The sequence below is a fragment of the Periplaneta americana genome, chromosome 1 (assembly GCF_040183065.1).
Source record: "Periplaneta americana isolate PAMFEO1 chromosome 1, P.americana_PAMFEO1_priV1, whole genome shotgun sequence".
Taxonomy (NCBI): Eukaryota; Metazoa; Arthropoda; class Insecta; order Blattodea; family Blattidae; genus Periplaneta; species Periplaneta americana.
In genome coordinates this window covers 53,751,595-53,779,529 of record NC_091117.1, presented here as the reverse complement: position 1 = coordinate 53,779,529, position 27,935 = coordinate 53,751,595, and the positions used below count along the sequence as shown (strand labels likewise).

At 36.5% G+C, this 27,935-nt stretch overlaps 2 protein-coding genes across 8 annotated transcripts in view; one reads left to right on the top strand and one right to left on the bottom strand.

Annotated features, from left to right (window-relative positions):
- Window positions 1–27,935, top strand: part of Ubr3 (Ubr3 ubiquitin ligase) — a 196,580-nt gene that overhangs the window by 73,015 nt on the left and 95,630 nt on the right. The gene's annotated exons all lie outside the window — the stretch shown is intronic.
- orion overlaps window positions 1–27,935 on the bottom strand; it is an 84,194-nt gene that overhangs the window by 28,168 nt on the left and 28,091 nt on the right. Inside the window, exon 1 of one of the 4 annotated variants that reach the window (XM_069820203.1) lies at window positions 4,754–4,871. The exons of 1 other annotated variant lie outside the window; for it this stretch is intronic. The gene's annotated coding sequence lies outside the window, so the exon portion shown is untranslated. Of the gene's footprint in view, window positions 1–4,684; window positions 4,872–27,935 lie in introns of those variants that run through there. 2 more of the 4 variants (XM_069820194.1, XM_069820212.1) reach the window with 2 other exon arrangements.

Genomic DNA, 27,935 nt, shown 5'->3' with positions numbered 1-27,935 from the left:
TTAAAGACTGTTATCTTAAGAACGTTGTTATTGAAATTTGTAATATAAACGAGGGTTCATTAATTTTGGCACAGATAATACCAAGCGTAACAGATTTGGAATGTAGGAAATATACAGTAATACCAATTTGTTCCTAGGAAGTATGTCGAAGTCCCCGACCTCAACATGAAATCGCCCAAAATATACCCCTAAAATTAGCTCTCGTGATTTATATGTGACATGTGGAATGTGAAATGACAACTGCACTATAAGGGAAATTGTCAGTTAAGAGTTGGTGCTCTGTTGCCGTAGGCGGAAACAACCGCTGTATCTCCACACGAACTCGAGTGCGCTATCTCTGAGCTTGCATTTCATCGACGCACTATTGTTATATTGCTGTCTGTGATAGACCTGTTGCTTTCAGTACCGTGTGGGAAAATACGATTTACAGTTTGTCTCTCATTCAGGATAATGAAATCAGACTAGCTTGAAGGGAGCAGTTCAGAATATTATGCTTCCGCCGAAATGTTGGACCTTAATATATCGTTTTAATTAATAATTCTGTGATTGTATTGTAATGACGAAGAGAGATTGTTAATCACAACTTTGAACAGATCATAACGTTAAAAGTATAACTTGATCGATTGGATACCACACTCCTCAGAAGGAGAACTGTTTTAAAAAGGTTATAATTAAATTTATATTACATCTTTCTAGTTTTATAATGTGCCATGATATTTAAAATGTAAATCAATTATTAACATAGATTCTCGTCTGGAGAAGAAACATGAATAATCAGTGTTGTTGAAGCACAGTTGAACACTGTAAGATACTAGTCGCTTTAATTTCATAAAAGGAACAAAGGCTTAGAAACAAGAGACGCAGGTACCGTCGTGTACATACAGTATATTGATTTGTTGCCTGGACGATGAGGACAGCTAAATGAAGCAATCGGTCACATTATAAAGGATACGGAGTATCAGTGTGTTGCATGTCTTTGTCGAGAAGAGTACTCTCAATTGAAAGGGCGGAATCTGCGGCTCAAGGCCAGATTGTCATCCTTATTATTAAATTATACCCTTTTGTGAATTCCTCCTCTATTCTTGGGTGATACTAGTCCGGTAACGAAAAAGAAATGTATTATCTAAATTCTAAAGCAAGCCACAGTGAGTCCACTTAAACTGGTCTTGGTTGTGCTTTTCTCTGCTCTTCGCAGCTAAGATTGTAATGATGATGCAAACAATTGCAATGCAAATTTTACGGAACGTGGGTTGTAGGAGATAACAGTAATATTGATGTTGCAAAGAAAAACGTATTCCATCAACATCGAAAATATACACGTATATTGAACGATACCGGAAATGCGGAAGTAAGATAAAACTGTATATTGATTGAATAGTTGTATAAGTTGATTAGAGGAGAAAACCACCATTAAAATACATTCGAGATTGCCGACCTTCATTGTTAAGGACAATCTGTATGTCTGATTTTACTCGAACGTGCCTGTACCAGTTGGAAAGATTAGTACACGTCAATTTAAAAGGATACACATTTCTTCTCCTTGTGTGTCGTACAATAGAACGTAGGTTATTGTACCTATCTCACAGAGTGCCGAGGTCACAATAGACATAATATGTATGGTGGACACGTATACAAGCAACGGTAGCCTCCCTGTATTTCTCAAAGGAATGTTGATGGGAGCAGGTGTATTCTCGGTACAGCCTAGATTTCATAAGATAGAAATGTATTACTAAGCATGAAAATATGCTGCATTGTATACGAGAGTCCGTTTTGAAATTCTAATGGCACTACGAGACTCTCCTCTGTAAACACAGCAACATCGAATTTAAAATTACATTTTTATTCTAAGAAGCAGCCAGTTATGTCCAAGTTCTCTGGTTTACTCTCAGCGATTCCTACATAACGGTCATGCAGTGGACAGGAACAGCGAGAAAGTTGGTCTACCAAGAAAATTGTGATTCATAAATGCCACTAAAGTTGATGCACTACTGCAGGCTCAATTGGACGGAGTTACGCAATAAGAGACCAACCGCCGAAAACCTGTTTTCGAGATACTGACCATTGAAATAAATCTGGTTTTTAGTGAACATTTTATCAAGAAGTATTGTAACATTCGTACTATTACCAAAAATAGCACAAGTAATACGATTTTTAATAAAAGTTCAGCAGTTGATTTAATATTGTAAACCAAATAAATTTTATGCAATAAACGAATTTTGCTTATAAATAACAGCAAAATGCAGATATCGCATTCTTAATTTTATCCGAGTTAAAATCAAGCCAACAATAGATTTGTGCAAATATCTCAATTTTTTTCAAATTGTCGGTTGGTCTATTGTGAATCGAAATCTTGCCAAACGGCGCAAGATAGTGTGACGATGTAAAATGAGAATCCATCAGATTTAAACAAAATTAAGAATATATATATATTATATATATATATATATATATATATATATATATATATATATATATATATATATATATATACACACACACACACACACACACACACAAATTTTTGTAGGTATTACATTTTGTTAAAGCTTAGTCTCATCTAGAAAACCCTGTGACTTGACGTGAGGACAAAAATGCAACAATTGTAAGAGGCACTTACACATATTTAATGACAAAAAGTTTATATGTATCTGAACGCATTAAGATATCTCAAGACAATAGTACTCACCTACATTTCTTAACATTGGGACGCGAACAGTAATTGGATGGAGATAACGCAACAATAGACCAACCGACATTTTGATAAAATTGAGATAATTGCACAAATCTGTTGTTGGCAGGATTATTGAACTCAGAAAAAATCAAGAAAGCGATGTCTGCACTCTGCTGCCGTTTATAAGCAAAATTCGTTTATTGAATAAAATTAATTTATTTATTTTGCTTTGCAACATTAACTTAACAGCTGGTATGTTATTAAAAATAGGTTTGTCTTTTTTTATTATTATTTGTGCTATTTTTGGAACATTATGAATGTTACAATACTTCTTGTATAAATATTTAATAAAAACCAAATTTACTTCAATGGTCAATATCTCGAAAACATATTTTTGTCGGTTGGTCTCTAATTGCGTAACTGCGTCCAATTTATCTTATAAATTTACCAGACGGGGGCGACACACCGCGTAGAGTTAAATTCCCGACAGATATTGTGTGGAATGAAGTGGCTATGACCGGGTTTTCTTAAGAGTAATCAGTTTCCTCTTCCATTTGCATGACACTATTTCTCCATTATAGCCATGCATGCTATCGTATCGTCGTCTTTAAAACTTAACATTAGGGTTGTTGAGTACCTGGTCTTTCCCGAGGTAAAAAGGCAGAAAGAAGGAAGAGCGGTGGTGCCGAGGTCATGGAAATATGGAGCGCCAACACCTACTTGCATTATATTGAGCAAAAAGGTTACTATAAGAACTGAAGGTATGCTATCTCCCAACTTCCAAAGTTAAATATCTCAGAACATCTCGCATGCTACTTATATCACTATGGTTCTAATGGCCTCAATTGGATCTTTGGCGATAACACAATGTCGGCGTAACAGTTCTTGTAATTCTGACTTCCTGGAAAAATGTAATTCGCAGGTCATGATTTTTCAGTGGGCAATAGCAGCAAGTAGTCTGATATGCAACAAGAACTCTTTCGCAAACCCTTATTATCGTAGTTGTAATGAATATAACTCTAATAGTTGCAGTGTACTTGATTCGTATTCCGTTCGTGGCAGTGCCCTGATCAACAAATTTCTAAGTCAGTCTAATTTTGGGGAGAAAGTTAAGCTTTCTTTGGATTCCCCTATCTTTAATATATTATAATATCGAAAGTGCGTTTCATTTTTAACCGGTGCATTACTAACAAGGTTTGGAGTACAATTTAGCAGACACATTTTTGTGAAAGTATTAAATAGACGTGATCCCGAATGGGCTTTCATTCACAAGAAACACAAAGGAGTCGCAAGTTGTACATGTGGCAGAATGTGAGGGGGAACAATATTGATCCCCAAGGAACCACTTGGAAAATCCGCTTACCAAGCAAATGAGCGTGTCGGTTGGCTTTTTCCGTAAGAAGTATACCTAGTTCAAGACAGTGCAGGTTAAATATTTACATGGCCAAATTTAATACAAAATAATCTGTATGCTGTATGTTCGTATAAACACTACAATAAATCATACATACTGGAATGGATACGCCAACGCAAATTAGTTAAAGAAAATGTTGTGATATAATATTGGTGTGTGTTGTGTGTATAGTATACGCATTGTTTGTAACAGGTGTTCATTGTATGTAACACAGGTACAATTTTGGGTGTGCATGAATTTGTTCCGATAAATGTATTACACATGCAGTTAAATGGCGTTATTTTCTGTAGACACATTGGCATATACTGAGAGATTATTTGGTGTATCATGTTACTCTTAAGATCGTTAATTTATGAAATTTATTTAGAAAGTTATGTTAATTCCAAAGACCTCCAAGTGATCTTATGGATCTGTAATAATATTTATACGATAAATACGCTACTTAATTTCGCTTGTTCTAATTTGCATTTATGTCGAAACTGTGTCATTCTGAAGGGACGGAGAAGATATTGTACCCCGTATCACGGCCATAATTTTTTTAGTAATAATGCGTAGCTATTTCTGTAAAATCACAAAGAATATATAATATCAAAGCATACGTATTAATCCACTGTGATTTGACACGCACAAACAGCTGTTACACACTCACACCATAACATGGCACTCACTGTATTCACAACACACAGATCACTGAACGCATTGTTCGGGCGGGCGACAGGCTGCTACTGGCAAAGTGAGAGAATGGTTACCGACATGCCGAGGGGAATCTCACCAGTGCGGGGGGAGGAAGTGTGGTTCCAGTGATGTGGAGGGACAGGCGGGGCGGACCTTGGACCAGCAGACAGCAAACTACACAAAGCATGGAAGATGTGCTTATTGACTTACCATAACAATTGTTTCCTTTCGAATGCTTATTAAGCTCTTTTCCTTTTTCCTATTGAAATAAGTATAGTGCTGCAAAAATACGTATCTTTCGAGACTCAGACTGAAAGATGTTTTTGCCATTCCTTTTGTTTGAAATAGCGGACGGATTTTGTTCGCGTTGCTTTACCCAGAAAATTTGCAATTTTAGGAAGTTTTACCTGAATAATAGCGGTATTTCATTTAAAACCGTTAGTCAGCCAAATGCAAGATAATACAAGTTTTCTCAAAATCGTCTGTAACATTTTTCTTTAGTGAAGAATATTGTAAATAAACTTGTAACTGTCTTCTTTCGAAGGTAGTTTAAAGTATATATTTTAATATGTGCGAATTCATTTTACCTGAATAGTAGCGGTATTTTATTTAAAACCCTTAGCCAGATACATTCCTCTGAGGTTCTGGCTGATATGTACATCTGTTATCAGGCAGGTACATCTCACTTGAGGATATGTGTCAGAGGAAGAACTTATTGTTCGTATACATCTGAAGTCTGATTAGTATAACATGTAGCTAATCGATGATGTATTCAATGAAGGGGGAAAGGAACTGGCCACACTACCCCGTTATCTCCTAATTTAATTGCCTCACAAGTGGCGCTCTGTTGGTATTACTTGTGAGGTTCAGTCCTGTCTTCGGACATCTGTCTGAGCAGCCAAATGCAAGATAATACAATTTTTTTTTCAAAATCGTCTTAAATAAAACTTGCAACTCATCTTTCAAAGGTAGTTTAAAGTAGATAATTTAATATGTGCGAAATCATTTTACCTGAGTAGTAACGTGTTTTATTTAAAACAACTAAATGCAAGATAATATAAGTTTTCTCAAAATCGTCTGTAACATATTTTTCTTTAGTGAAGAATATTGTAAATAAAGCTTGTAACTTTCTTCTTTGAAAGCTAGTTTTTTTATTTTTATTTTAGTAGGTTATTTTACAACGCTTTATCAACATCTCTGGTTATTTAGCGTCTGAATGAGATGAAGGTGATAATGCCGGTGAAATAAATCCGGGGTCCAACACCGAAAGTTACCCAGCATTTGCTCATATTGGGTTGAGGGAAAACCCCGGAAAAAACCTCAACCCGGTAACTTTCCCCGACCGGGAATCGAACTCGGGCCACCTGATTTCGCGGCCAGACGCGCTAACCGTTACTCCACAGGTGTGGACGGAAGCTAGTTTCAAGTATATATTTTAATATGTGCGGAACCATTTTACCTGAATAGTAACTGTATTTTATTCAAAACTAAATGCAAGATAATGTAAGTTCTCTCAAAATCGTTTGTAATGTTATATTTTTCTTTGGTGAAGGATATTTTAAGTAAAACTTGCAGCTGTATTCTTTCAAAGGGAGTAATTTAAAGTAGATAGTTTAATATGTGGCAAATAATTTTATTTAAAACAGCTAAATCCAAGATAATAAATTTTTTTCCAAATTTCTGTAACGTTATGTTTTTCTTCGGTGAAGAGTGTTGTAAACAAAAGTTGCAGATCAATGATTTCAAAGGTAATTTGAAGTAGATTTAATATGTGCCAAATTATTTTATAGTGTCTAATTTTATTAACAAAATTAGTAGTTCAAAAAGTTCCACTATTACCGGCATGTTAAAGAAAAAATTCCCGAAAATATGTCCAGTTCAGTCTCTCTATAGGAGTGGTTGTGAAATTTTAAAATGATAAAAGTTTCAGGTGGGATCATGACTGTAGAGTTCATAAGAGCATAAAGGAAACTTCTGAAAAATCGGATGATCTAATTTAGAAACATAGTCCTATGACTAAGCTGTAGGTTATGAAGTAAGCATTCTGAAAGTAAGTGTCAGCTGGATTCTTTGTTTATAGTGAACCTATTTATATGAGTGTTGCAGCCGTGTGTACGTGAGTAATTCCCAAGGCTGTTGAAACAATAAATGAACAATTCCAGTAAATAAAAGAAGGAACATTATCGCATATTCTCAGACTTCTTATTCTTGTAGAATAAACTTAAAGTCTTAATAGCTAAGAATAAGTCAATTCGCGTAGCCTAAATGTGTTTATGTGCGGATTATGAAAATTAGTCGTACGGTACTCTATTTTTTTAAAAGCCACAGGTGTACCTCCGGAATAAGGACTATAAAGATCCCAGGCTATATAATAAATCATAGAGTCCATCTTCTGGAAAGCCACAAGTAGCCTATACATATATAGCTGTATAGCTGCAGGGTAAAGGCTGAAATGATCAGAAGCTGTAAGTCGTAGATTCTGTCTTCTGAAAAGCCACCTATACTTCTTTTGGTTTATATTGACACATGCGTGTAGACACAAAGTTTTTCTTACCAGCGACTTGCCTCCATCCCCAATGAAGCACAGTGCAAAATCGTCGTTAAGGCTTAGGATTTTTCTGAACTCTTCTTAGCTGCCTTACCGCTTCACTCACAAGCAAACATTCTCATGGGGGCAGATAAATTGTTTTCTTCCATCATGTTAATGTCAAAACAAGTGCTTATACAAATTTTGGCCACTCGAGCGCAATTACGAGGACCTCACAGAAAGTAAGTTTCCCTGGGCCGTTTACAGAAATAAAACGCTATTTCACCAGCTGAGTCAATGTTATGCCTTACTCAGTTAGTGCAGAGCTTCCAAACGAAATGGAAACGTGAAAGCTAGTGCAGGTATGCCTCTTCGACGTGGAAGAGCGCAATATCAGCACGTGAGTGAGTTCGAACAGGGCAGAATGGTTGGGTTCCGGGAAGCAGATTTGTCATACCGTGACATTTCGGCTCGTACAGGGCATGCTGCTACGACAGTGATGCGTGTGAGGAACCAGTGGATAGAAGAGGGTCCTACCACAGTCTAGTATATACAGTCGCGAAGCTCAATACGTAGTAAATATGCAATTATTAGGTAGTTGCTCACCACTAGGATCGCTAATATCGCCTCATTACAGGCAATGCAAAATAGTACCGTCACAGTCTATTGTTTCTAGCACCCTCAAAACTCAAGCTTCGTGACTGTATATAGTAGACTGTGGTCGTACGCAGAGACGAGCGGGTTCTGGACCACGTAATGTGACCACAGCACGGGATGACCACCATCTTGTTCGCATGGCCATGACGGACCGTACACTTCATCCACAGTGTTGAGTCGACGTTGAAGTATTGAAACGAGTGTGGACGTGTCTGCGTCAACGGTTCGTCGCCGTCTTTTGAGGGCTGGACTAGTGGCTCGCATGCCGTTGCGTCGGCTTCCATTGTCCAGAAACCACCAACGCCTCATATTGCAATGGGCATGTGAACGCGTCACTGGCGTGCTGAGTTGCAAAATGCAGTAGTGTTTTCGGACGAGTCCCGCTTCAACTTGTCCTACCATGATGGCCTCATACGTGTTAGACGCTACCGTGGTGAACGCATTCTGAGAGCCTGCATTGTTGAGCGACATAGTGGACAAACGCCTAGTGTGATGGTTTGAAGCGCCATTGGATACAATATGCGATCTCGCCTCCTACGTATTCAAGGCAATCTGAACAGTAACCGCTACATTAGGGATGTTTTAGAGCCCGAGGTGCTGCCTCTCCTTCAGGCAACTCCATACGCCATATTTCAGCAGGTCAATGTCCGGCCACATGTGGCGAGGATTTTACAAGCCTTCTTCGAAGAACGACAGGTATCGCTGCTTCACTGGCCTCCACGATCGCCAGACATGTCGCCCATCGAACATATCTGGGATATGGTTGGTCGGCAACTTGTTAGTCATGGTCCTCCAGCACCCACTGTTGACGCTTTGTGGACTCGCATACAAACTGCGTGGAGGGAGATTCCCTAGGAACATATCCAGGCCCTCTTTGATTTCATGCCACGACACTTAGGCTCTGATTGCAGCGCATGGATGCTTCACACCATACTAAAATCTGACTGTTACAGATCAAGTACAATTCTTTAATTCTAATCATTTGTGTATTGTCATGTATACCTAATCTGTGGTATCAATTTCATTTCAAACACATGTATTCTTCTTGGTGTAGCAATTTTCACAAACATTAGCGTATATAGATTTCTGCCAAATTACAGCTGTATTTCCTGCAAACCCAGTCTTTCCTACTTTCTGCCTTCCTCTTAGTCTCCGCATATGAAAACACATTCAGAAGACCGTACGGTTTTTTTTTTTACATCTACGTAAATAAAAAAGAATTACGTTGATTCTGTTTGTAAAACAACAGACTGGAAGAGTCAATAAGATCCATGCTCAGGTGAAGGAAGAATTTTTCATCTCGTTATGAGGGCGGCCACGCACTCTTCCATAAAATGGAGTATCGGTTCTTTCGCGAAGGAAAAGACTGTCGGAATGTGATGCTGCCAGTCATCTAGTATCGAGATAAAGAAGACATGGGAACTGTACCGTCATGCCTCGTATGCGCCTCAATAGCGTGCACACAGGCACCTTTATATTTTGCTGGTAAATAGAGCTTCAACAGTTTTCGCTAAATAGGTTTCAGCATGACATCATTTATCCTATTACCCCCCTTTTTTTACTTATCGTTTGCTGCAGTAACAAGTGGAGAATTAATTTATATTCCTGTTAAAACATCTGTATAGTGGGTTCAAAATGCTATCTTGTATTACGGTCTGTAAAGCAATTCGAATTTATTCGTTTTGTCCAAAATGTTACTCTCTCACCGCGCACCATTTGTCGTTCTCATTATCTTTTCATATCATCTCACCAGTTACAGGCGATTTTTTTTCTCGAAAAAAAAAACTCGTGAACCCTTTACTAATTGCTTCGTTATTATGAATTATGATTACATTATTCACTATGTCAATGGTCTATAAACATTTCTTTTCCACATTAACATTGTTTCAACAGTAGTATTTATTATTAGAACCATAATTCCGACTGCGCAAAGTGAATAAAAACATCGACCAACTTTTTGGTTGAAATATGGAATCAAAGCAAGAGCCTTTTGCTATGTATCCATGAGTCAGAAGCGCTTCTTTATGATACTACAGTAACTGTACATTGAAATGACGACCAATAATCATTGGAACAGTACTAACAATGTTTTATTCATTTTATGGTACCCTAGATGATGTTCAAAAGCAAGATCACAGCAACTGTGAGCAGAAATCCAACTGTTTTGAATTCAGTAACTTTAGGAGTTCAACAGAGGTCCAACATGTAACTTCGTAAGGAAGCACTTCGTACCGTTTTCTTAACAATATGTTTTCATCCCATCTTATTTACTTACAAGTGGCTTTTAGAGAACCCGAAGGTTCATAGCTGCTTTCAATAAACCCGCCATCGGTCCCTATCATCAGCAAGATTAACCTAGTCCCGAGCATCATATCCCACCTCCTTTAAATCCATTTTAATATTATCCTCCCATCTACGTCTTCGCTTTCCAAACGGTCTTTTCCCCCAGGTCTTCCAACTATAGTCCCGTCGCTCTAATTTCCGGCAGCCAATCGCGTTGCAGGTCGGCTACATTTAAACGTGTGCGTCTTGTGATTCGCTGAGGAAGACGTTATTCATTTCTTAAGGCTCGATAAATACTTAATATAATCGCCCGCCATTTTGGCTCTTTCGTTGGCGTTCGCAGAAAGCACACGAAGACGTTATTTGCCGCTCAATTATTTGCTGAATTACAGTGCGTTTGATTTATTATCATAGGAGCAACGACATGATAATGTTTAACGGTATGGCAAATAGGTTCCTCGTATGGTAGCTCGGCAACGAAAGAACAAAAATGGCGAACGATCCTACCTACCTAGACTTTATAGAGCCTTCACTTCCTAAGACGTAAGCAAAGAGGAGGAGTCACGCCGGGAATAACAGCGTCGCGACTGTAAGACTCTATATGCATTTCTGTATTCACCCATTTGTGCTACATGCCCTACCTATCTCAAACGTCTGAATTTAACGTTAATTATGTTAGGTGAAGAATACAATGCATGCAGTTCTGCGTTGTGTAACTTTCTTCATTCTCCTGTAACTTCATCCTACTTAGCCCCAAATATTTTCCTAAGCATCTTATTCTCGAACACTCAACCTCTGTTCCTCTCTCAAGGTTAGAGTTCAAGTTTCAAAACCATACAGAACAACCGGAAATATAGACTGTTTTATAAATTTCATCTCATCTATCACCTAGGAATGTCTCTGCAGATAATTTTCTTCACTGGTGCGTTTTTAATTTTCTATACTAGACTTTTGCCGATTCTTTCGGTGATTTTTAAAGCTATGATCAGTTAATTACAACCTATGACATTTGAGAATATAATTTTTATCATAATATATTTATAGAGAATACAGTTTTAAGAATTGCAACTTTTGAAGTCGAAAGAAAGTTCATTGGCTGCTTTTTTTTTTTTTTTAATTTGATTCTTTGTCTTCCTTTGGATGTTTGAGTACTTAGGCCGACAGCATACAGTATTGGACATTCTGTCTCGGACCATCGATGCAGTATGCTGCAGCCTCATAAGAATGCGTGTAATCAGTAATCACCGTCACATCGGACATTTCGAGACGGAATTTCCGATGGATGCAGTATGCTACCTATCTTACTGTACATTCCCCGTTCCGAAGCAAAGACTTGTCATGTTTTGTACACCTCTTCCTGGATCTTCCTACACTTGTCCTTCCATTTGGTCGATACTGAATCAGTCATTTTAGAACGACAATTTTTAATGTTATGTTTCCAGCTCCTGTTAGCGGGTTACTTCGTTCGAAATGTGATTTCTTTTCACTCTTAGTCAGGGTCTTATACATAAATCTCATTTGTGCTGCTTCTGCTTGACGTTCTTTGGCTTCTTTTTAATTTGCTTTAGTAGAAATTATCGTGCCATCTAACCTATGATCAAGAAATTCTTTTCTTATAACGAGAATTTGATATTAATTCCTTTTTTGTATCATATTTTCTGCCTCTCTTGTTCGCATTCTTCCGAATTCAGGTTCCTTGTATTTTTACTGGGAAAAAAGACTGAGGACAGGTTTTCTCAAACTAATTGTTTTATTAAAGTTCTTACCTCATTATTGCATAACGAGCACCATTCCGTAGTCATCGACTCTGAATAAACTTCCAATCATTTTAAAATAATTCTCCTTAAATGCAAAACTGTTCCTATCTTAAATTTGAATTCTATCATATTTTTTATTAGTTGTTATTAAACTTAGTATAGTTTAAAGATAATTTCTGTGACATATGTACAAACATGTGAAATGTCAATGTAGTAATGTAAATGTTGACAACAGAATTATCTTTGCTGTTGTTGCTTAACATTAAGTAGAATGACAGTTCAATTACGTTAGAGATAACATGTCAGGCACAGAAGTGCGAGCATTTAAAATGTTGCGCTTATAAACCGATACTGCTAGACACAGTTTGTCTCGACCCCGCATGAAGTGAGGATCCCCTCGCAATCTCGTCCCTCCTAATTGACCTCTTCCGTGAGTTGTCATCCCCGAGGTCTCTGCGCGCGTGTACTCCAGGGAACAACTGTTAGGGGTTTGAAAAGTGCCTCCTATTCTTGTTCGTTTTATACGCATCCCGTTTATTTCCTGAGGGTTGTGGTATTACTAGTAGTAAGAAGAATATTCAGTTTTCAAAATACACTGTCGGACTTCAAACTGTTTCAGAATATAATTAATTATTACTCTTAAATAGGCAACTGTCTCGGAATTGTCTTTTTTTCCTTCATATTCTCAACAGTCATGGTCATTATTAAAATTTCATGGCATTTTTTTGTGAATCTTGTGGCTTTCCATAGAAGATGGATGACCATTTTGGTTTTCTTCTGTAATTGTGGAGTGTTCTCGCGTCCTAATCGATAATACAGGAAAACAGTTGCCTGTTTTTTTTTTTCCTTTGATGGAGGAGGGGTCCGAAGGCTAGCATCTCAGCCTGAGGCTTATTGTGCTTACCACTCCTGTTCTGTGAATATATGTCGCCGAACGGCTCTTTCACGAATAAATAATAATAATAATAATAATAATAATAATAATAATAGTGCCACATGTGAAGAAATGATTCCGAAATGAGTGATAGGACCAACGCCGAAAGTTACCCAGCAATGCTACTTCATTTGGTTGAGGGAAAACCTCGGAAAAAACCCAACCAAGTAACTTGTTCCAACCAAGATTTGAATACGGACTCGCTTCTCACAGTGAGACATGCTAACCGTTACTCCGCAGCGGTGCATATCTGTTTCTCGTGATCGATTTCTTTATAAATCTATAATCTAGTCTTCCAAGTATGCAGTTGCTGAGAATATGTCCGAAATAAATTTGTGAAGCTTCTGTTAATGATGCTTAACATAGAAAAGTCATCAGTCCATCACATTGTGCAAATCTGTCTTTCAGGTAGTAGCTCCCTGTAAAGCAGGTTTGAATAATTATTCAGTCCATCACATTATTTTATATCCTTCATTATTGTTGTTGATAGTGTCTCGATGCCTTATTTTCAGGTGGAAAATTCACAATAATAGTAATAATAATAATAATAATAATAATAATAATAATAATAATAATAATAATAGTGTCACGACAACCCATGAAGCGCCAAGGCTGACCAGCCGACTATTAGGCTAACGCCCACATGCCTGAGCAAAGATGAGCGGTAATCCAGTCGATACGAGGGTAACTTGTGGTCAGCACGATTATTCCCCCAGCTGTTATAAGTAGCTTACGAAACCGGATTTCGCTACTCATTGTAGCTTCCCAATTTCATCACGATGCTTGGACACCGGCCCCATACACTGGCCGAAATTTCATGAGAAAATTTCTTTCCTTATGGCTTGAACGAATGCTCATTCCGTACCTTTGGTCCAAGACATGTCGCCTTAGACCACGCAGCTACGGAGTTGGACGAAGTTCATATTTATCTCTCACAAAAAGAAACTGTTAAAGATCTTAAAACACTAAACATACCGGTAAATTTCTCGAAATAACGGATAAGAGGCGATTTTGTTTGCCTAGCGCCAAATCTGCTTTGTTACATGATTTGTTCTTAGTGAGGATAGTCTTTTTGGGATTAGACATCAGAATTTATAAACATGATGTGTGTTCCCATGTTGTTGTCCTGAAGTCTTAAACGAAGAAAATCTCTAGCAAATGTTTTATTTCTGCGTAACTAGAATAGTCTACAACGTTCTATTCAAAGTATGAAGTTATTAAAAAGTCAGAACAATTCTAAAATCATTCACAGTGTTAAAAATAAGGTTTACATAAACTTTGAAATTAGGTTATCAGTTTATTCACAGAAGAGTAAGTTTATTTATGTGAAAAACGATTAATATAAAATTCATGTATGAACGCCGGTTTGTTTTCACCAATTGAGACGTTCTCTCGAACACGAACATTCGTACAAAACCTTGAATTTGAGATACAGAGCATCACACATTTTAGATCCGGTATAAAAGAATTGCGCACGACATTCAAATGTTTCTAAAGGGCACTGTGTTTGTTGGAGGATAATAATATTTTGTCAAGAGGGAGATGTATTATTATTATTATTATTATTATTATTATTATTATTATTATTATTATTATTATTATTATTAAGCATTCAGTATATGCTGAATACGGAAAAATGAACTAACGCACATTAAGTTGTTATTCCAGGGAACGTGTCAATTATTAATAGCCTCTCTTCCATTCACCTGTACAGCATTAGAAATAAAACCTTGCAAAATGCTCTGGACTCGCTGAGTAATTGATATTATTACATCAGTATTAGAAGAGCGACGATAGATAACCCTGTAGCCATAAATTGGCAGGATTTTATTTCTGACGATCGTGGAGGTCAAATGTTGATGAGCTAGCTCATCTGCAGTTGTGTCGAAATTTTATTTGAACTGCATGTTTCATACTCAGAATTTTTATTAATTGGATTTCTTGTAAGGCTACCATGTTCTTCAGATTTTGGTCAACCAGAACGTCCCTCTCTATTCTTTAATCTGCCAGGGACTGATGACTTCATATTTTCCAACAAGCGTCCGAAATAGGCCTTAAAGACGGATTGCAGGTTCAAACCATTTCGCTGTTCTGTTGTCATATATCTTATAATGACGTTAGTAACTTCTCTGTTTCACTCATAATATGAACAGTTCGTGTCTTTGGAAACAAAAATATTTTTTTCGGAGAGTCGGTTTGCAAGGAAAAAATGCACACATGAATAGTTTTAATATCTTTAGGTTATTGCATTTCAACATGAAAAGAAGTATCCTGGCATTAAACCTCATTCTTTTGTTTTATTTTTATTGTAAACCACATTCTAACGAAGTTTGAGCGTTTTCGGCTGTCCGACTTTTGAGTAATTCTATACTTTTCACAAGATAGTGAACTTGAGTTTGGCGTATCTTAACCGCAACTTAAATTCTCTTTTCATAAGAATTTAACGTTTATAGACAGGAGTTCTATTTATTGCATATATGAGAATGAAAAACAGCGCAGAAATATTTGTTTATAACATAGCTACGTATGAACTACTCGAAACTAGGGTATAACTAGGAAGGATGAGTTACTAGTGAAGAGTGGAAAAGCTAAAGGAGCTAAGCGCCAAAAACATGTTTTCGAAATACTCGGTAAAAGCTGTATAACGTTTATAATTTTTTGTTAAAGTTGTTTAAACAAATATGTAAATCAACTTCAGACTAGGCTGCTGTTGCATATGTTGCTTATACAAGCTTTTCTTAAAAGGTCTTCCAAAAAAAAAAATGTATTGTGTAGGTAATTTGGAAAAGAAAGAAGTCTAAACTATTATTTCATATCTAAAAGAGCTATGTTCTTTTAACCAGAATGGGGGTTTGAATAGGTGATAAGGTTAAAGACTATTATACATTCTTAAAAAAATGTTTATTACAATCTTGCTGAAAGGACTGAATAATGGTATTAATTTGCCTTAAACACAAAACATTAATGTCAACAAAATCCTGAGTGTTATTTGACGACTATCAACTACTAGGCTATTTAGCGTCGATGAAATTGGTGATAGCGAGATGGTATTTGGTGAGATGAGGGCAAGAATTCGCTATAGATTACCTGACATTCGCCTTATGGTGGGGAAAACCTCGAAAAAAATCCAATCAGGTAATGAACTCAAGCGGGAATCGAACAAAGCGGTAGAACTTAAACTGAGAGGATTCAATCCGGCATCGGAACTCGAATCCGGTGTGGCTTAGTGGATAAAACGTCAGCACGTAGAGCTGAAAACTCGGGTTCGAGTCCTGGTACCGGAGAGAATTTTTCTCTGTTCTACCCATTCTTCACCATTATTCTTACTAGTTCGTCTGTGATGTTTTGGCGCAGTGTATTCGATTATATTACGTATTATTCATTATGTTCTGCTAGATCTGTAGTAATATTATACTCAACTTCTGGTTGGATTGCGTTACGTCTCGGGCTTGTGAAGATTGCACAGGAAGTCATGTGACGAAATATGATAGAGGGGTATTTCTAATTACTGTAATCTTGAATTACGGACGAAACATCAAATTCTTCTTTGTTTCCTATGATTATATAACAGAATATATCGAATTTACGCAGTTCCAGTTTCGCTACATTGCGCCATTGTGATGACATACAACTTCCACGTATACATTATTTCATAAGAAATCTGATTTTAAAATATCGTTCGATTGTTTTGATTTTATGTTTAATAATAATCGGTCATACGTTGTGTAACAGTTGCTTATATTTATTTATTTACTGCTTATTGTTCTATAGAGGGTTATCATTAGCCGTCTGCTTTCCAAAACGAATATCGTAGTTCAATCTCAGCAAGTCCAAACGGAATTTGTGGTGAACAGAGACGTGTATTGGGGCAGGTTTTCTCGGAATTCTCCCATTTTCTTTGCCAACATTTCACTATTTATCCGTTCACTGCCAGAATCTATAAAAATTAGATATAGAGGCAAAAGATTCCTCTATTTGAGCTGAAGATTACACATACACACATCCACCCATACCCATACATTGTATAATTTATGACCAAATAAGTATAGCGCGATAATTTATATTAATTACCAGGTTACTTTAACCTTCATCTTTAATCAACAAATATTCATATTTTAGACTGAACTTTATTTAATCCTATTATCGCGATTATAGAACATACAGAATTCGTAACTGAAATCTGTTGATTTTCAAATTAAATCAGATTATGTTGTTCTGTGGAACTTTACAATATTAAGAAATCGTATTTGATTTCTTTTAGGCTTACTACACTATCAGGGTATGTCCTTATTACTTATCAAACGCTTTTATGTTTTTTTATAAACAATTTCACTTCAATATCTCCCAAGATAACGGTCGTGATCTAGGACTAGCGACCGAAACTCGTGCTCCGAAGCTGCGCTCGGACGTGGGTTCAAATCTTGTTTGGGCTGGTAGGGCATTTTGTGAAGTTTTTTCCAAGTAAGGTAAATATTGGATAACCTCATGGTGAATCCTCGAATTCATCTTGCCGAAATATAATTTCGCTATCACAAATTTCATCCACGCTAAATAACCGTGTAGTTGATACAGCGTCGTTAAATAATGACCAGAATATCTCCCACAATTCTGCAGTTACCGTTGCAGTTTGAAGTTTCTAATTTTTTACAGCCAGATAATATACCATGACCCGCACGTTCTCCTGACCTCTATGCATACTATTATTCCTTTCGGGACTGTCTTTAAAACAGGGGTGTTTGAAAGAAATTTAGAAATATAGTTGATTAGCTATAGAGCATATGCCTCAGACAACCGATGATTTGAAAGTTGCTGTCCGTTATGAAATTATATCAATACAAGAAATCGTGGTGAAGCGAGCAGTGAAAAACTTAGAAGCAAGATTAGAAGAGTTTGTGCAAAATGATAGAAATAATTTACGTGATTTTTTTTCCAGTTGGATTAAAAAGGATTTACTGTACTTCTTTGTAATTAACTGTAAAATTCCGCTGAGTTGAAGTAAGTCGGGATTTTATCATGTATTCTTCTGTACTTTGTGACTTCATTAATTATAGTAGACCTTGGATGACTGAATTTATTATGTATTTAAAACAAAATAGTTTCGAATTCATCCAGCTGTGATAAAACATAAAGAGGAAACAAATGATTGTGACATTATTATTATTATTATTATTATTATTATTATTATTATTATTATTATTATTATTATTATTACTACTACTATTATTATTATTATTATTATTATTATTATTATTATTATTATTATTACTACTACACAAATTAATAAATTAATAAATGTGAAGCATAGCTTAAGCGGTAGCGCGTTTGCCTGCTGCCCCTCAGTTGCGTTTATGGCGTGAGTTCGATCCCACTTGGCTTGATTATCTGGTTGAGTTTTTCAGAGTTTTCTCAAACAGTAAAGCGAATGTCACGTAATCTATGGCGAATTCTCGGCCTCATCTCGCTATCAGCAATTCCATCGACACTAAATAACTTAGTAGTTTATGCAGCATCGTTAAATAACTAAGTAAAATAAATAAGTGCGGTGAGTATAGAGCAGATTTCGCACTCCCAGTAAAATAGTGTCGTAACTCAAAATAGCGTCGTGCAGTACAGGCTCTATGTTCGGTTCAAGTTTGTCGAGTATGGCGAAGTTCGATATTCGTCGATGTTCGCTCTGCAGTAAGAGGCCTGGCGTGTTTGTGGCAACTTGTTATAAAAATATTCGCTCTCCTTCACTCCCAACTCTTCATGTTTTAACCGTTTAAATTTTAGCACAGATAATGCGATTAGTTTTTCATGTGGAGTAAGACGAAGTTTGTAATGTCTTGGTTGCATTTCTAATGTTGGAAATTGCAGGACAGTAACTCTAAAATTGTGATTTGTAAAAATTCGATGTTTCCTAGTAAAATACTGCTGTAAAAATATTTTAATAAATATTTACCAAAACGTTTGATAATTTACTATTTTATTATTAGATTTTCATACCTTCAACCAGTAAAACAGTGTTGGAAATTATTTACGAGAGTAATATGTGATTTTCGACATACGACAGCATTTTTCTGGGGGTACGATGTAGTTAATTTAATAAATTTAACGTAGGTATCAAATATGTATAGGTTTATTACAGTCAAATTACTTATCAATAGTACACACGTTGAACCATTACAATATTACATGAAATGGTATATAAAAGTTTTTGACAAACGTTTTCGCCATAACCATGGCATCTTCAGGTCATATATATATTTTTTTTGGGGTTATTTTACGACGCTGTATCAACATCTAGGTTATTTAGCGTCTGAATGAAATGAAGGTGATAATGCCGGTGAAATGACTCCGGGGTCCAGCACCGAAAGTTACCCAGCATTTGCTCGTATTGGGTTGAGGGAAAACCCCGGAAAAAACCTCAACCAGGTAACTTGCCCCGACCGGGATTCGAACCCGGGCCACCTGGTTTCGCGGCCAAACGCGCTGACCGTTACTCCACAGGTGTGGACTTCAGGTCATATTAGAAAAGAACACTGTAACACATGATGAACACTTAAAAATATTCAGGTTAAAACAATCGTTAAAAGTTTAAAAACTGGTATGGTAGGCAGTTAGAACATATGCCATGAAAAATTATTACACGTAGCATGAAAATAACACCATAGGCCTAGTCTATTTCTAAAGTATTTAACTGTGGTATTAATTTCGAATTGAATCCCAGTTCTCTGTAATGGTATATTATTCATTCAGATTTTCGAACAACTCATTGAAGTCGTAGTGATGTATGAATCGTTTCGACTATCAGTTGCATTGTTGTCTCGAGACCAGGTCTCACGGAATGAGGAAGCAATATAATTATTATGAAGTAATTAATGAAATGGCTCTGCCTTGTTAAAGCTAAATGCTTGGGATATAAAAGCAGAAATTGAAAGAAATATAAAAATGTTGTTTCAAATCCTAAACATCCTTACAATCCCAGCCAACTAAGCTTGCAGTAACAATCACGAACAACATAAACGTTTCACCCAATTATTACTTCTTAAATTTCCGCAAAGATAAATATAAACACGGCATTATTTAACCTATGTTCACATATTCTTATTTATTTTTTAATATCGAACTTCCCCCTCTTGCATCGTAATAGAAAAAGAAACAAATGTATGATTTTGCAACAATATTCAAAGAGCCGTGACAATATTTTTTTTTCCAGTCACGTACTTTGATTCCAGTGCCAATATTGTGGGATCTACGAATGTTTATTTCCAATGGCCGTGCCCCTTGCCCTCGTTGCAAATCATTTCAGATAGCGGCATCTCCACAGAGACCCACACACCAGTAATCTTGGCCCCGGATACTTGTTAATTACAAGGGGGTCAGCTCGTAGAGTATTAATACATGTAAATAAATGGAAGCACGCACTGCAATCAAGTTCAGGAAATTTTCCCATTCTGCGATAGTGATTTATTACACAATTTAAAAAATGGAGATAAAGTGTGTGTCTATTTTTCAATTCAACTCTTGAAACAAAATGAAAACTTTTTATTAGTAAATAATGTTGACATACGCCACACCAAGTTGTGCATGATGATAACTAGGGGGGCGGATGTTGATGGAATGTCATCTTATTTTTCACATTAGGATGATGCCTATTAATATAGAAATCCTTTGTATGTTAATATCAACGTAAAAGAAAATAATTTCTTATGTTGCATTTTTCTGCGTTTTTGAACTAATAGGTCATTTTTATATTTTTTCAGCATTTTTTGTCATTTTTTAATACTTTGAAGAACTTTTAGATAATTTGGAATCCATTTTACTTTCTTTTTTACCGATAGGTCTGTTAAACCATTTTCTAAGCAATTAGGTCAGTAGTAATTATCTACTGAATAAGTGAATAACAGTGAAGTTCGAGTTTTATAGTTTGAAACAAACTGTAAAGACCAATTTGTTTTGTCTTTCACACTCCCCCATCTGGAAGATCTGGTAACAAAAGTGAAGAACGGAATTAGGAGGAGACGGAGAATGAAGGCATGACATGGACCACCACCGATAGAAAAACACTGTAAACCCTCATTAAAATCTATAGTTTTCCTTTAAAGCCTTAATTTTTTTTGCATGCTCTTTTCCTTTATCTTAGCCAAACTCCAGAAAGTTGCCTCCTCTCTCCAACATTTGCAGGGCAGTCATTGAAACAAGATGACTAATTTTTAGCAAATTGTGGTGCGAGTACTTTGAATTACATTTAAATGTTATTTTATTTTAATTTTATGACATTTTTACAAAAGTTTAAGGGCATTTTAATGATAATTTTAAATAGATTTTTAGGTCATCAACATCCGCCCCCTAATGATAACTATATGACAAGAAGAAAATCGTTAGGGTCGAATGGAGTGTTGGTCTTTTCTTAACAGTTTCATTTAGGATATGCACTACGTAAGCATAATTCATATAAGAATAAATTGATAGGTACGTAGATATTGTACAAAATATGCGTAATAATGCACGTGAAATTTCCATGCAAAGAAAGATAGAGCTCATACTATAAACCTCCTTAAAAAATTAAATTATGGCTTATTTAACGGCACTCGCAACTGCAGAGGTTATGCCAGCGTCGCCGGTGTGCCTGAATTTTGTCCCGCAGGAGTTCTTTGACATGCCAGTAAATCTACTGATATGAACCTGTCGCATTTAAGCACACTTAAATGCCATCGACCTGGGCCTGGATCGAACCCGGTATCGAAGGCCAGCGACTATACCAACTACGCTACTGAGGCCGACTAACCCTCCTTATTTGGGGTGATAAAACATTTCAGCGAAAACTCGAAATTGTATTTTGCAGCATCGCTATAATTATGCCCTATACACAGATATGTCAGTAAGTTAAAAATCAAAGTAGTACTATTTTTAATGAAGCACATGAAACTTTCACCGCTAGATGGCATATTACCCAAGTGTTAATGTGATCGATGTGCGCACAAGTGAAGCAAATAAGCAGCAGTTGTAAGATGGCGGCACTTCTACACGATTGTGCCATTGTCGAGCAGCTCTCTGTTGTTCGACTTTTCTGAGTAAAAGATTTGACGGCAGTTGGTATTCATAAAAAATGCTGTACATGTATGGTGAGCATTGTCTGTCAAGCTGTCTGCAATTTAATACAGAAGTTCACTGAAAGGCGGACCACAGAAGCAAATGTTCAGCAGGTTGGCAACAATAGGAGTAGACAGGATGAAGGAAACTATCGTATGTGCTAGCCCGGATAGTCACAGATGATGAGTCTTGGGTGCATCATTACCACCAAAGACAAAGCGTGCATCAGTGCTCGAATCAAGTTGTCAGTTGTACACTTGTGCAGAAGTGCCGTCATCTTGCAACTGCTGCTTCTTCAGAAATCTTGGCAGTGTTTAAATCTCAACCAACACACGCCATTTCCTTTGTCTTATGTACGTACATTGCTACCTTTTCTCATATCTTGCACTCCCACGCGTACTGCAACTCTGCACCACACCATCATCGTGTGTGAAAATGTCAGACAATATCAATAGTAGGGCGAGTACATAAGGAAGGAAGGCATTTGGGGCGGGTGAGGCGGGTTTATTGTTTTCGCAGTGATCACATCATGTCTCTAGATTGGTCTGCTACAGTTTAGAGGTTATTTTCAACAATTTAGTGATGCGGGAAGATAAACGAAGTTTCACCCAATAGAGTTATAATCTGATATTCACTGTATATGACGTTAAAATTCCTCTCGTGACATTAAAAGGAAAAATTTCACAGTACAGTCCGACTTCCAAATACTAAGCCGTCACGGTGGTATAGTGTCTAGAGCGCTGAACTTATAATCCTGAGGACCCTGGTTCGATCTCCAGTATACCCCCGATTTATAATTTGTATTGAGCAAGTCTGTGGTCCAGGTAACACAGGGGTTTTCTCCCTGAGCTGCGATTCTCCTGTCCTCTGTGACATCCCAACAAATATCCATCTCATCTCAGTCCCCCTATGGCGTACCTGGGCAAAGATTCTGTCGGTATAGTCGTAAATTTGACTACAGAACAGGCTTCATATGAGAGAATGACGAACAGTCAAGTATCCGGCAGTAAAAAAAGAAATAATGTACAATGCACATTGACTTTATCTGGATTATTATTTTGAGTGCTAGAAGTTCGTCCTTAGTTCCTTTCTTCCGCTCTGCTGCTCTGCACTCTTCATTCAGTTACGTACTGTTTACTTAGTCACACAAGTGATAAAGGTCGCTGAATTCGAGGAATGCACTAAGTGATTTTTTTAATGTGCACTTATCTGCGATAATCTTTGGCGTCACTGAAAGTCCATCGTTCATGGTCAGACTCCGTTATTCGTCCCTAAGAAATGGTTAATTCCCCAGGCTTCTATTTCCCTGTCATTATTTATACATTTATTTATCACAGATTTGATAATAGACAGTAGGCCCTACAGCGTAGTTATGTGTCAGCTCTTAGTATGTATAAACATTTCATGTTCAATCGTTGGCATAAAATACAGCCATTTATAGTATTTTCGGAACAAAGATGCTTTAGAATTTATCCAGGGTAAGGGGGTTCTAAAGTACTAATTCCTAGAGTTGAGAGAGATAAGCGGTCGAGCTCGGAACTACATGTTTGCAGCGTGGTGGGTGTGAAGAGTATGATAACGTCACAAATGTTTTGGAAACAATGTACAATATTTGATATTTAATACAGAACTGTGATGTGTATAAAATGAGGAAAGGTATCACATATCACTAATAACACTGTTCTACAAAAAAAAATGAAATTCATTTTTCTGAGTATAACATTCTTGATTAATATGGAAATTTACCTCCTGAATTCAAATCTGTAATTAGTTTCTCTGTGTCACGCATAGTTTTCAAGTTATATGCAATTTCATTTTTTAAATAATTTTCGTTTCCATGCTATGTATTTATGTAGGCAAAATATGTAACTATTAATATTTTAGTCACTTACAAAATTATTTACAAACATTTTATGCACTATAAAACAAAAAATAAATACAAGCCTCAATATAATAATTATATTATATGGAAAAACGTATTTAAGGTTAGAAAATATGAACAAAATACACTTTTCCCTAAGAATTTAAATATCTTATCTTTTTCTCCTGTGTTCAATTTTGTAGTCTCTAACAATGTTCCAGCAGTAGTCAGCAAGAATCGCAGGCATCCATTTCCTTTCATACCGCTTTTCCATGGATATTATATATTTATGGAACCTTTCACCATGTTCGTCAGAGACATCACTGCAGCTCTCAGGAAAATGATATAGATGAGAATCTTGGAAATACACTTTTAAAGACATGTGACATCCTAGATCTCTATATGCATTTATCATTTGTTGAACCAATTGTTCGAAGTCGTTAACTCTTTTTCTTCCCAGAAAATTTTGCGTTACATTCTTGAAACAAGCCTATGCTCTTCTTTCTTTTGGTGCAAGGCATTGTTCAAAATCTGAATCCTTCTGAAGTCTCTAATTTGGGGACTCACAAACACGCCCTCTTTTATTTTTGCTGCAGAAAAACGAAGAAACGTTTTTGAAAGGTACATAAATCCTCTTCCAGATGTGTTCATGGCCTTAACAAATTGTTTAATAAGGCCTAGCATGATTAGACTGTATTTTGAGGCATCTATAAAAGTCTCCACTCCTGTGGCTCGTATTTGAAGTTCAAAGTATTCATTAGGTCACAAACATCATTGCAGAATGTCATTATGAGTTGAATTGTGCATATGCAGAAACAATATTTCATGTAAACAAACAATGCTCACTTCCTCTAACAAGAATTTCAGGTTAAACTCAAGATTTCTCTCTCTCTGTTAGAATCTGTCTATTTTACTTCTATGATTTAGGAGGTTTCTGTGAAAGAGAAATATGTAAAGTTTTACATATTTTATATACCACAGATGTCGGAATATTATGGTTAAAAATGAATATTTACACACATGGTAAGGAATGTCTCCATCATCCAAATAATGCCAGTTTAACTCAATTTTAAATCCTGTGACAACGACTTGCTTATTAACATAAAATTTTACTAGCAACAGGAATGCCACAATTTGAAAATGAAAACCAATGAAGAACAAAATTAACTGTAGGCAACTGTTGTTAAGCAAAGTTCACCATCTTTATCACAAACTTAAAATGTAAGTTAAATGAGACGTATATTGTCGTATAACTAAAAATCTGTGCCTGATAGCGAATTTCTGTTTTCAGATTTGAATTTGCCATATAAAAATCCTTTGGAATCACATATTTTCATATAAGAAAAATGACCCTTGTAGAACAGTGTAATCGAATTTCCTTTGCTTCTTTCACAATATAACCAGATGTAACACTGAAACACGGATTTAAAAGCCAAATGGACTTGCCACAAATCTTATAACTGGGGCCATTATTCGTATGCAAATGCATATTTTTACTGGCCAGTTGAAAGACCTGCAGAAATAGTCTGTTTTATACATGTTTTGAGCGTCTATGATGATGAATATGCAAAGTTAATCCTGCATGTTTTTGCGTATTTCAGGCGTTTCTGCATAAAATGGACTATTTTGCATGTATTGTATATTTCCAGGATTTTGTTGCATAAACTACCAAGTTTTCATATTTTGTAAAAATAAAATAGTAATGAGATTTGGTTGTCAGCACAATATTTTTTGGTTGATTACTCGATGGCTGGAAATTCCTTGCATATGAAGGGTACGCATGAAAAACCAAAACAACCAATCCCTGCTTTTGTTCCATTCAACTACTTCAAAACAAGAAGCATTTCCAAACATCTCTACCTACTTGACTCTAACACTCTCAATCCATCTTTTCTCTGACTTAATTCAAAGTTGGCGCGCCAGCAGTTCGAGTGCCAAATGCATGATTTTGTTGTATTTTGTGTGCGGTATGTGTGAGTGCGTTCGACCATGATGCATCCTGCAAAATTATTGAGAGTAATAGAATCCCAAACAGAACGATTTCCCACGCACAAGAACCCTTTGGTAAGGCTGTCAAGACAAAACTAGATATGGTGCTATAAAAAAACTCTAGTTATAGCACTGTGCTCAAAGTAAATACGATATTGTGCCAATTAAGTGTAGCTTGCTTGAACCTGCATCTTACATATAATTTGTACACTAAAATTTTGTCCAGTAACTTTATATGATTTGAACGATCATTTTCAGCATTCAAAAATATCCTGGTAGATAAAGTATGACAACAGAGAATCTTGAAAAATTGTTGTTGTTTTGCAACCAGAAAAAATAAGGCACACAAAGAAATCGTATTGAACCTTAATGTAAAATAAACTTATGTATATACCTACTTGATATATTCACATTTTGTTAAACAACACTTTATTAACTGCCTTGAGGCACTCCCAAATGAAATGATATGAGGAAATATTCACACTTTAGTGACCCCAGTCAATTAAAGTAACTTTCTTTATACAGGGTGGAAGTGAAATAGCCTTGCAGATTTTCAGAGCGAATAGCTCATGTAGCAAAAAAACTATATCATATTGATGGAAAGTTCATAGCTTTTTTTTTTTTTCAGGAAAAAAATGTTTCCCCCCACTCCAAATGTTTAACAACCTATTGTATAACTATTGCTAGTAGGATCGTGATTTTTGTCCATATCGATAGAAAATGTAATAAAGAATAATTTATTCCTCTGACGTATTTCAATAGCGTGCACGGTTTTCGTGTAAATTTAAATTTAAAAACCTCTAATTTCAAGCCACTGCACGATACGACAAGTGGAACGTGGAGGCAGAGAGCAGGTCACCTACCGAGGCATACAGAGTTCGTTGATCTCTTACATCTGTGTCACGAGAAGAGTGTGTTAGCGGCTGTTGCCGGACTGCTGAAACTTCAAACTTAATTTTTTATTTAACCGTACATTTAATCGTAATAGCTATAGGTTTCTATTCATTTTAGTGCACCCTATCGTCCATTCCATTTCCACTCTGTATTATGCTGAATGTTTTGAAATTGCCTTGTACTTTTTTTTTTAATCTAAAATTCCATTAACCATTTTAAGGTTGAATAAGATTAACATCTGGCTCCAAAGATATGAAACGAGAAACAAATCGAAATTATAAATGGGAAGGAATAAAAATTGCTACCATCTAGAAATCCATGTTACAATAATCAAAAACAAGGACGTCAAGCGAACGTGCAGGCTAGGTTCATTTCATCCTCGTTACCCCCATTTTCACGCACACATCAAAAGGCGACCACTTTGCAGCCTAACTTTCATTGAGACACACACACACACACACACATATGGTGGACCATACGGGATACTAATGGAATGTAGCGCAACTCAGTACAGCAATCATTAATTTATTCTTATAACGAACCAGTCAGTCAAAACGGCACTTCAATTTCTTAATTACAAAATTCTACAGAGTTACGTTATATAGGAAATCGTCACATTAGATTTCACTGCTGTACCCTGTACTTCACATCTAATATCAAAAGAAGTGCCATAGCTGTAGCATTCATTTTCTTATAGGCTAGTCTTAAACCTGTTTATATAGCAAATGCTGAAACTTGTTTGAACTTAAATTATGCAACCGTTAGGGCTGCACGAAAAAAAAAAAAGTAACAAACATTATACAAACTTTTCAGAGCAAGGAACTGAGGAGCGTCATGATTGCTCCTTTCTGTACGGAAAATTGACATCCATAAGGATTTAAATATCGTTTCAGTCGCCGATGAGATTCAGCGATATACCAAAAAACATGAGAGAAGATTGCAATATATAGCACCAATACATCGAGAAGCTTACAACTTTTCGACAACTAGTGACAGAACGAAACCAAAGCGCGACGTTGCAACTAACAGCATTCCCTCTTCCCTCAACCCGATGACAGAAGAAGAGCTGACGGCTGGACAGGCATGCAGATAAACGTGAAAGGAAAGTTATGTGGCAACGTCGTGTTCACTCTCTGTGTGGCGCCAGAAAGGCGAATAACATAATCCAATTGCTGAGGGATCTCGGGAGATAATGGAA